Raw genomic sequence first — 12,582 nt, 5'->3', positions numbered from 1 at the left:
TATATAAAATATAATATAACATAAATTATGTATGATTATGTTTGGAGTGACATTATCAAAAATAAAAATGAATATATAATTTTCTATGAACATATAAGATGTATGTGTAAAATATTTTTACATAGACAAAAACTTAAAATTATATAAATTTAATTTTCATACATTATCATTTATCAGTATAAAAAAAATGAACATAGATATGATTTTTAATTAAAAAAATTTACTGGTTTAAAAGTCCTTCTAAATGCAAAAATATAATTGAATGATTATATAAACTATTTATATCAAAATTAAATTTAAATTAAATTCTCATACATCCTATTAAATTAAATTTAAATTATTCTTCTAGCTTTAAAATAATAAAAATTAAATTTTTTGTATTTTAAAAAATTACTAGATGCACTTAATTAAAGGCTTTATATAAGTCAAGAAGATCATCAAAACAATGTTTTAAGATAATATGTTATTCCTTATCATAAAAATTGTACTCTATCATCCAATATATTCATTTAATATTTTTGTAAATTTTTTTATTTAAACCCAAAAATTCTATGTAAAAACTAAAAAAAAAATACTCTTCGGCCGTTTGGGCTTCACAATTCCTGTTGACAAGTCGTTTTCAATTTCGTAAACCACGCCCAACCAACGTAACCTGCTTCCCATTTTTACCATTTCTTTTGTTTTCTTTTTCATGCATGCCAAAAATGTTTGATTTAACAAAATGACAGTCGGTTTATAAATAAACAAACTTGTTAAAAGTTTCAACCGTCGTTATTTTCACTTTTTATATTTAATATTGGGTTGATAATAGTATTTTTTTTAATTATAATTATTAAAATATTATTCTCAAATATAATACTATTTAATTTGAAATAAAAATTAGACTGTCCGATTTTTATTTTTAAGTGATTAAAAAATTTAATCTAATTTATATAACTTTTATAATTTTAAAGAAATTTAAAAATTATAAAATTTTAATATATCACTAATCTAACTTTTATAGAAGAAAAAAAAAATCAGCATTTTTCTTGTCCATTTACATGTCCAAAACGGCATGCTAATTGCTAGGCGTCTACATATCACTTAAAATATAAATAAAAAATTCAACCTTGCAGAATTCCAAAATTAGATATTACAATTAAAGTGAACAAAAGTGATAATATAACTTGAATAAAAATAAAAAAAATATATTTAATATTTTCTCTACATATTCATTACATTAATATGACATTAGAAAGTTTAGAGTATTTGTCAAATATTTTTATTTTTTTGTCAATTTAAAATTTTTGTTTATATATAATTCTAAATTTCTAACAATTAAAAGACTACAATTATATCCTAAAAATTAAAATATCTAATAATTGGCACAATTGATTTTTGAAATCTTTTCTGCTAACTAAAACAAGGACTCTCTCATTTGGATGTGTCTTTGCAAGGCTTGGGAAGTGTTGAAGGATGGGTTTGCTTGGTGTATTGGAGATTTGAATCAGAATTTTTGGTTTTCTAGCTGGAGGGGAGAAGGACGGTTATCTAATGAGATGGATTATGTTAACATTTCTGATTCGAATCTCCGGATACAAGATATTTGGTCGGTTGGTAGGTGGTATTTGGATACTCTTTATTCTCCTTTATCTCAAAATCTGAAAGGTAATATTCTCTCTTACAATCCAGATGAACAAGCAGGTCCGGAAGTGGGTTGGTATTGGAGTGGGTCTGCTGCCAAAGTCTATAACTCACGCAATGGTTACTTGTGGTTGTGTAAGCAGTTGTTTGGTTGGGAGGAGCGGGAGAATTGGCTTTGGCTTTGGCGTCAGCTTGTTCCGAAAAAGCATAAGTTTTTGGCTTGGTTGTGTCTTAAGGAGGCTCTTCCTACTGCAAGTTTTCGCTTTAGAAGAGGGATGTCGTCATCAGATAGGTGTCCAAGATGTCTTTCTAGCCAGGAATCAGTTTTACATTGTATTTGAGATTGTCCAAAAGCTCAGCTTGTCTGGCATAGGTTGGATATTTCTTGTCATCCTTTGGATTTGAAGAACTGGTTCTTGTATCATAGCAGAGAGCATCCGTTCAAGTTCTTTTCGGGACTTTGGTGGATATGACGAGCAAGGAATAATGACATATTTAATCCCCATGAAACTTGGCCTCCGAAAAAAGTGATTTGTCTGGCATTAACTTCAGAAAAGGAGCTTAGGAATATTTTTGCATTACAACGTATGTCCCTTTCCTCTACTCTAAATGGTTTTTGGAATCCCCCATCTATTGGTACTTTTAAGATTAATTGTGATGCTAGTTATTTTGATTCGGGTGATAGTGTTGGTTTTGCTTGTGTTATTAGAGATTATAATGAGAGTTGGTAAAGGGGGTATTTGGAAATGATTGAGAGTAATAGTATTCTTCAAGGAGAATTATTTGCTATTTGGAGGGGATATCTCTTAACTTGGGATGTGGGTCAACGAGATGTTATTTGTGAGACGGATTGTGTGGAAGCATTTAATCTTGTTACTCAAGATGGTTTTGGGTTTATTGATCCATTGGTGCTCAAAATAAGAGATATGAATTGGCGTGTTGACTTTCGTTTGATTATGAGAGATGCAAATATGGTGGCAGATATTATGGCAAATATAGCGATGAAGTTACAACTTTCGCATATGGAGTTTCTTTCACCTTGAGAAGAGTTTAAGAGTAGTCTTAAACAGGACTGCCCCTCTATTTAAGCAGTTCCTTGTTTTATTTATTTATTTTTCTTTGTTTAATTTAATTTAGTCACCAAAAAAATCCTTTCTGCTAGTTTTTATCGAAGACTTGTTCCTAACGGATGAAACTTGTTTTAATTCAATAACATCAGTAACCGCTTTTAAAAATGATTTTTTCAATGCTTTGATTATCGACGTCTATTATATTTTTATGTAAAATTGATAATTAAAAATTATTTTAATAATTTTATATAAAATAATTACATCTAAATTTTGACTGTATTTTATAACTTGTTGACGATACTACAAAAGTTTAGAATACCAGCAACTCATCGTGATTGATTGATTATTAAAGGCCAAATGGTGGATAAAATATAAAACCGTCGATAATACAGGTAAAAATGATAATATGGATTTAGATTTTAATTTTGATCTACTAGTATTTTATATAATCGTAGAATTATATTTATTTTTTAATAATTATTCATGTAATTAATATAAAATATAATTAATTTTATGATGTGACATAATTAAATGTACGTATAAAATTAATCGTATATTAAAACTAAATTCATTTGTTAGAAAAAAAAACAGTTTTCGAACGTTATAGGTTTTTGTTTTTAACTCCTGAGTCATTTTATCAAAGTCTAAATTTTAAATAATAAAATAATCATATGGATATATTATTTTTATCGAACTAATTCAATTTTTAAGGATATTGAATTAGTTTATTATCTTATGATTGATGAAAATCGGCATTTAAATTTCATCTTTAAAATTAATAGTTTATTCTTATAGTATATTATTAAAAAGAGTGCACACTGTAGAGTGCTTATTTCGCTGTAATCAAAGGTTAAAGATAATGTCTCAAACTAACAAGATTCAGTTGACTTTTATAATATGCAAATAAATAAAACTACGTTTATAAAGATAGGACACAGTTGTATGTACTCAAATGTAAAAAAATAAAAAATATGTATAATATTAAATTATGGACTGTTCACTAATAACTTCTATTGACCAATACAATATTATATTGCAATTTTAGTAAAGATATCTCATGTATAGACAAAAGAGAATATTAAATTTTAGAATATTAAAGATAACAACATTAAAATTAAAGAATCAGACTGCATGTTAATTGTAACTAGTATTAAGAATCTAAATTTTAGAATTATTGACGTAGAATATTTATTCTATAACGAATTACAATCTAGCACCAAGAATATTAAAATGGCACATTCTAATGTTAATAGTTATATAATTATCAACTACTATAATTATCAATCACTCTAATATAATTATCAATCATATATAATTAATATTTAATTATTTATATGATATTTATGTTTATAACTTTATTATACATGCACGAATGTATTAATAACATATATATTGGCTAAACATTTTTATAATAATTCAACATTATTATATAGTTTGATAATAATTTAAAGTAAAACTGATTTTGATGTAAAAAAAACGTATTAAATTATTAATTATTGATCTTTTTTAAATAGCTAAAGATCTTTTGCATTTAATAAGAGGTCTTTCGTTCAACATTCACTTGAAAGATATTTTTATATAAGTATATAACATATGGAAAAGTATATGGAATTAAGAGGTTACCAGCCAAAAACTAAACAAAACTACATTAATTTATAATAATAATTAATTTTAAATTTTTTAAATTCAAAATTTAAAAAATTTAAAATTGATTAAGTAAACATAATTAAAACCTATAAAAACTTTCCTCTTCTCTCTCACATTAACCTACCCACTTCCAACAATCACACACAGATCTTTCTCTCACCGTCAGGCCCTCTCCGCCTCCCCACCGCGACCCACTCCTCTTCTATTACCGACATCTAGCTCGTCAGATTCGCCACCGTCGACAAGAACCATTTCCCTTTCGTGAACCAAATGTGTTATCGGAGCCGCCGTTGCAATTGGGGTTGAACTTGAGTTCGATCCTGTGCCATATTTGTGGCTCCCGCAAACGAAAAAGCTGCTTTAGCTGGCTGCACGCCGCCGTACACTGGCTGCTCACGGTATCCATCAGAACTCATACGTTGCACAGCGTAGTAACCTTGAGTGACCGGCGCCGCTAACGGACGCACAACTGGAGCATGATAGAACATGCCCGGTGCCGGAACAACGTAAAACTGTTGGTCTCCACCTCCGGGAACCGTCGAAATTGCCATTGGGAAACTTTCGCCAGAAAATTACTTCTCCAGCCAGTAATTCCCGGGGTGCGGCAGGTGAATTCGACATCGGAACCTTCTTTGACATTTTCTAAATGTAATAATAGCCGCCCCCAGCAACGCCATAACCTCTAGCGAAGCCATCCTTGCTTCTCCTGCGGTACACAGACTGATCAGCCTCCGCGATCTGCAACCACTGTAGCTCTTGCTGCAACTGCCTTTGAACGTCAATCGGGTTCACAGTGGGGTCCGATCCAATAGCTCAATCGTTCACAGAAATATAAAAAAACATTCATTTTGTAAGACCTTGAATTTTTGAAAATTAAATAAATTAGCTATTTATGAGTAGCTAATATATTATATTGAGATGTAGTTTTAAGAAAATTATTTTTAACCAAAATAATTAAATAGTAGATTTACTTGTGATTCCTGTTATTTTTATAGAGTTCCCTCGCCCTTATTGCTTTAAGTTTTATTTTATCCAGAGGGATAGGTATTGTATTTGAGTTTTATATTGAATTCATTTGTATAGCATTTATTATTATTAATAATTGTGTGATTTGAATTACTACAAATAATTTTCTGGTATTTTCTTATAAACTGAAACGCGATATCGACCTAAAGGCTCAATATTAAATAGTAAATAAGGAGAACATGTTAGTAACTCCTTACTTTTGGTACGATCATGACGTGCTAAAAGTTAGGGTGTTACATTATGGTATCAGAGCAGTTCGTTCCCGTTAGAGCCTTGGAAATGGACTGACTATGCTTCACTGCGTACTCTGAGTGTCTGTCGTGCATTAGGACTTGTCTTAATGACAAGAGTTTGAATTTCAGATGCATGATTGTCTATTGATTAATGCTGTTAGTTGACTGTTGCATTTCTCATGGTATTAAGTCTGGCCAACTTAATATTAATGACTCATGTATATGGAAACACTAATGGATTATCATAGATGAAATCGAAATAATAGATTACGCAAATCACGAGGTTTGTGGACTTTAGAGGTTACTTTTGAGGGTTTATGCCATTTCAAAGTATGATCTTTGTTCATGCGGCGTAACTCAGTGTTCTATTTTCCTCTTTTATCATTTGCATTGGAGTTTCTTGCTTCAGATTTTTCTTTTGATATATGATTCGACTATATTTCATTCTTTATCGCTCTTGCATATCTCTGCTCGATTGAAATTTTCACTATTCACTTGATATATTCATCCTTGATATTGCTCATATTCCTCTTTATGAACCATGTATTCTTTGATTTGGCTTGAACTTGATTTCTATTAATAATGATTCTTAAGTATTTAAAGACGTTAGATGTTCTTCTTTGATTAGTTTGTACCAAAATATGTACTCTTATCGTGCCACATGATAGGCATACTGTTTATTCATTTATTTGTCATCTCTTCCGCCCCCTGTTTCAAATCAGATTTGATAATCCATCTTTATCATTATTTGTACACTTCTTCATAAATTCTGACCTTTCAATCTGACATTGAGTTTGTTTTAATTCAACACATAATCCTTAATTCTTAACCGATTTAGAGTTACGATTCGTAGCAAGCTAGTTATGCGATTGATTCTTCTGCTTCGCATCCTGAAACTTATGTGCTTGCTGCTCAGATTACAACCCTTGACTTTGTGTTCCCTTAAATGAATGAGATAATCTCTCCATAAAAATTTCGAACTTGTTTCGATACGATAAACCATCTCTAGTACTTTTTTCGAAAGTTCTTATTTTGGAATCTTCTTTGAAGAGAGCTTTGTTTTGATTCTTTTCCTATCTGATCCTATCTGTTCACTTGAATCCTTTCGAGTGTTCATTCTTGACATTGCTTGTACTTTTCTCATGAATTTAGTCTCCTTTTTGTAGAGTTCAAACTTATTTTAATGTATCAATTTTCGAGGACGAAAATTTTTATAAGTGGAGTAGAATGTAAGACCTTGAATTTTTAAAAATTAAATAAATTAGCTATTTATAAGCAGCTAATATATTATATTGAGATGTAGTTTTAAGAAAATTATTTTTAACCAAAATAATTAAATAGTAGATTTACTTGTGATTCCTGTTATTTTTATAGAGTTTCCTCGCCCTTGTTGTTTTAAGTTTTATTTTATCCAGAGACATAGGTATTGTATTTGAGTTTTATATTGAATTCATTTGTATAGCATTTATTATTATTAATAATTGTGTGATTTGAATTACTACAAATAATTTTCTGGTATTTTCTTATAAACTGAAACGCGATATCGACCTAAAGGCTCAATATTAAATAGTAAATAAGGAGAACAGGTTAGTAACTCCTTACTTTTGGTACGATCATGACGTGCTAAAAGTTAGGGTGTTACACATTTAATATGAAAAAAAATATCATAATACTTAACAAAAGAAATATCCAGTTATATTTTAGCAAAAATAATTAAATATCTATAAAATTTAAAAAAATGAAATTCTTAGAGAAATAGAGACATTCACATTTGCAATACAAAAAAATTCGAAAAATATATAAAAGAACATCCATTTAGTTTGAAAAAGAGACATTCTGATACTTAGTAGAAGAAACATCCATATATATTAACTCGTAGAGATTTTGAATTCACCTAAAGATATTTTGGTTGATTTTTTGCTAATACCCTTTTTGGTTCCTTAACATTGTTCATAATATATACATATATAGGTTGTGGATTGATCGGATAGGATTGAGACTCAACTTGCATCTTATTTAACCCACACAAAAACCTTACCCACACCCTACTTTATTTACTATGGATTAGATTGACAATTCTATCCGACTAAGTTAGATTGGATTGGTTATCTGCAGATTGGATGTATGTTGCCACTACTGCTTAAAAGGACTATTGACATATAGTATATGTATATAAGGTTATAATGTGTCATTAAGTGTAATCAGGTGGCAATATCTGATTAGTTAATTCCATAATGGTTGAGATTAGTTAGACTTCTTAATTTAAGTTAAGAAGATAGATATAAAATAAGAAGTTAGTTATTGTATTAAAATAAAATTTTTGGCTCAATCAATGATAAATTTTCTTTGTTTTCTCTCCAGATTTTCTTTTATCTCCTAGCTTTTTTTTCTTTGCAGCTTAGAATAAAGTTTTACAGAAAAAAAGTATATTATTACGTATATTAGAAGAAATATAATATCTTAATTTATTACTAATTACATGCATTAAATATGATTTATATAAATTGTACTACAATCATACATAATTTAAAATTAAAGAATTAAATGATTATATAATAATTCCCATAACTACTAAGTGATGTTTTTACATTAATTTTAATATATTGTTAAATAGAATATTATCTAAAATTTTTACATATTTTTTGTTATTTTATTTTTTGTGGAATTATAATTTTATTAGAAATGTCAAAGTAATATTCAAGTATAAAATTTAAAAATTTAAAGTTAGAGTATTTTGATGGTAGAGTGTGGAGTGTAAAATAATTTAAAATACGTACACAANCAATTGAAAATTTAAATATATCTCTATTTGAGAAAAAAGATATCTTAAAAAAGAGTTTATGATATGATTAACTTTGATGTTGTCAAAAATAAAATTAGATTCGAATCGAATAGGTAGAAATATAAATTTATTTTAAGAAAGATACCATTTTGTACTCAATTGAAGATTCTCTAATTTCAAAAAATTCTTTTTATTTTGAACCAAACAAAAAATACCCAAAAAATAAGAGTTGATTCATATTTAATTGGTAAGGTTATATAAAGTTATACAATTTATATTCAAATTAGTTGATTTAAATATATTTTGATGAATTTTTTAAAAATAAAATTTTGTGCTTTTAATTTATAAATATGATAGAATTCGTAATTGAAAAAAATTTAAAAGTCTTAGTGTAATATTTTTATTATGCTAGAATTTGATGAGTTTCAATAAATTGATATAATATTTTTATTATGCTAAAATTAATTTATTATAATCTTATTTTATACTTCTTTTAGTATATATTTTTTATATTATATAGTATTTTTTTTAATATCTTATTGTACAATGTGTAATTAGCCATTTGATTCGAAATGTGAGTAATTCGAATCAATTTGATTCGAACTACCCTAGGCCACGTGCTCCAAGTAATTCGAGTTAATATAACTCGAACTATGCATGCGGAATTCGATACAATTTGATTCGAACTACGTTCGAATATTGTTTGGGAGTAATTCGATGTGATTCAATTCGAATTACGTGTAAATATAATTCGAATTTTATTGATTCGAATTATATAAAAGTCATATTTGATGGAATGGTGTATCAGAATTCATTTTGGCTGAATTGCGTAAATTGTTTCCTCCCATGGCTTAATAACGATTTTTACCCTATTATAAAATTAGATCTAAGTTAAAATTTATATTATGTAAAAATTTTACAAAATAATTTATTTAAGTATATTTATAATCACATAATAAAAAATATATTAAATAAGTTAAATATATTTTAAATATAAATATAAAAAAATAAATATCTTTTATGCATGGCACAATAGCACAAATACATACACCTATGTGTGTGTGAAAGGATTAAAAAGTTTTATAATTCTTATCCTTTTGCAAGAATCATTGTATTGTCTTTTTCTTTCCTTCATGCTTTTGTTCATTGACCACCGCCTAGACTCCTTGGACAGGCCAAAAGATAAGAATAAACCCCAAGTAACCTTTTCTTTCATCCAAAGGGTTAAAAAAGGTGTGAAATTATTATGATAGTTTCATAATTTGTATAATTTTGAACAAGTCATCAGCCTTAAAAATGATAACTAACAAAAATTCAAACGAATCAATTGGGATATATCCTATCAAATAATAAAGTATTGTGATATTAAGCATGATCATTTAAAATGTTTAGGATTTGTTTTGGTGTGGTAGAGTTTGTCCATTTGCAAAAATGAGTGTTGTTAAAATAGAAAGAATTTTGATATTCTATACGGTATATATGTCTTTTCCTAAAATCACATGTATCATCCTCCTAAAACAATGATGAAATGTTTGAGGTTTCTATCAATGCAAGTTGTTATAGATAGATGAGGGTCTGTGTTTCTTAACCATCTTTTTTAAATTTGATACTGATTGAAGAATAAAAATAAAATTTGCTTATTTGAAAAGGTGCTCATTTTGTGTACCTCTGCAGTACCCAACAAATTAATCATTAAACTTCCAAGCCTGATAAATAACCTGATGCAAATAAAAAATGTTTGAGGTTTTTATTTAAAAAATGAAAAGCATACCTAAAACATGAACTTGAGTTACACTTAATTACACATTATTATAAATAGCAACCCTAAATAAACAATTGCAATATAATTACCAAACCACATTTTTTTTAAAATATTTACTGTAAATTGTGATAATTAATTTTTCCACAATAAATCATCTACTTAACCACAAATGAATGACTATTGTACGTTTTTTATGTCTAAAATAAGATTTAAATTTCCGACTTCATGGTTAAAAAATTAGGTAATGAACAATTAAACCACACCTACATTATTACTGAAAACACTCGTTTAGTATGTAGAGAGAATTAGGATTGAGTTGAATAAAAAACTAATTAAAAAAATTTAATAATTATTTTGAATTGTTTAATTAACATTAGTGATTATTAAAAAAATCTACCAAATATGATTTTAAGATTTAAACACTGAGACTACAAAAGAAGAATCTATATATTATTCAGTCAACTTAATATCAACAAATTTGAAATTACCAATTAAGAAAAAATATCCATCCCTCTACTCCATGTGCGCTAATAATAAAATTGGAAGATATATATGTATCAAACTTAGAACTAAAGAGACAACAAAATCAAAGAGAAGTGACTAAACAATAAAAATAGTCCAAATTGAAGAGAATCCAACAATGACATTTTGGGGTTGAGAGAAGAAAGAAAAAAATAATGCTATAAAATAATTTTTTCGGTTAATATAAGTTAATTTTTAAAACTTTTTTGTTTATTTTAAATTATAAATTATTAATCCAAAAATTTAAATTATAAATCTAAACTTTAAAATTAATTAATATTAATTAATTAAAAGTTGATTTTATATTTTTTTTTACTCATAATAATCCTCCCCAAGAAAGCAACAAAAGAAAAATTAGGGAGGAAAAAGAAAAGTTGATGAAGGACAGGAGATTCCAATTAGGCATGACCCTACCCTCAAACCAGCTGTCTAAGGGGCATTTAATATTTCAACAGTTATCCAAAATAATCATTCATGGCTGAAATTTATGTCTTTGCCTTGTGCCATTGAGACATGCAACGAGTATAGTGGGGTCCTTTCTTTGATCATAAGTTAATATATGGGGGCATTGCCATTGGTGGGTCCATTGTTACACTCTTGTGTCTTTATAGGGGCATAACATTGGAGTGAACTTTTCAAGATCATGAATCCCTCTTCACATTTTGTAAATTATATAATGGACAATCCCCACTTTGATTTTAATAATGGCTACACAAAGTCAAATACTAATCAGATAGTCACACCCCATACGAGAGCTGGGACATGCTTGCCTCTTACCTTCGTTTTTTTTTTTCTTCTGAGGTACCAATTCAATACCACCATATATATCAGATAAGTGTGACCTAATATAAATGGGTCAAGTAATGGGCGGAGGTAAAATGGGCTTGAATCAAATTAAAGTCCAGTTGTGGCTAAATAAATTAGTTTGGATTACAACCAAGTTGAGTTGGTTTAGTGGTTAGCTCACTAGTCCGCTTAAACAAGTGTTGGGGGTTTGAATCCCGCCTTGTGTATGCAGTAACTTATTGGCTAACGACAAATCCTTAAATACTCACTGGAGGATGGGAAGAAGTAGAACAGAAACTGAAGCTGAACCAGAATCCACGACCACCACCCCCATCCAATCACCATCTGCATTACCTCACCAAGAATTCAGAAAATCATCATCATCGTTATCATTATAAAAACTCAGAACTCAAAAAAACAAGAATCCAGAACTCAGAACTCAGAAAAATAAGAAAATAATCATCATCATCGTCAAAACTCAAAACCATTAACAAAACTCAAAACTAAAATTCTTCTCCTTTCATTAACAAAACTTAGATGCAATTACATTAATAAAAAATCTCCAAATTCATCTTCAATTACAAGAACAAAAAATCTATAAATATAATTATCAAAACAAACGACGAGACGAGGTGCAAGGGCAAGGAGGAGGTGCGGCGAGACAAGGGCAACGGTGAAGGCCAGGAGGAGGAGGAGTAGAAATGGCTCGCAGCGTGCAACGTCTATCCTCACGATGAGATCCAATGGCGAAGACTAAACGACGAGGAGTAGGAGCAGGAGTAGCGACAGCGAGGAGCAGCGGCGGTGACCCTTTCCCTTCCCTTTCCTTCTCCCTCTTTTCCCTGAACCAAAACCCCACTCCCTCCAGTTGATACCCTTCTTCTTTTCTTTTAACCCGTGTTTTTTTTAGTTAATGATATTTTTAGAATAAAAATTAAAAATTTAGTAAAAATGATAATTTTAAATTAAATTAAATATTTGTGATATTTTTATAATAAAAAAATAAAAAACGAAATAAATTTTTAACTCTTATTTTAAAGATCAAAATCGTACTTAATCCAAATTCAGGAATTGACGAGGAAAAAAAAGCATGGCAAGTAAAATAGGAGGATAATAGAAATGAGGCGGTAT

The sequence above is a fragment of the Arachis duranensis genome, chromosome 8 (genome assembly GCF_000817695.3).
Source record: "Arachis duranensis cultivar V14167 chromosome 8, aradu.V14167.gnm2.J7QH, whole genome shotgun sequence".
In the NCBI taxonomy this organism is placed as follows: Eukaryota; Viridiplantae; Streptophyta; class Magnoliopsida; order Fabales; family Fabaceae; genus Arachis; species Arachis duranensis.
This window is presented reverse-complemented; position numbering follows the sequence as displayed.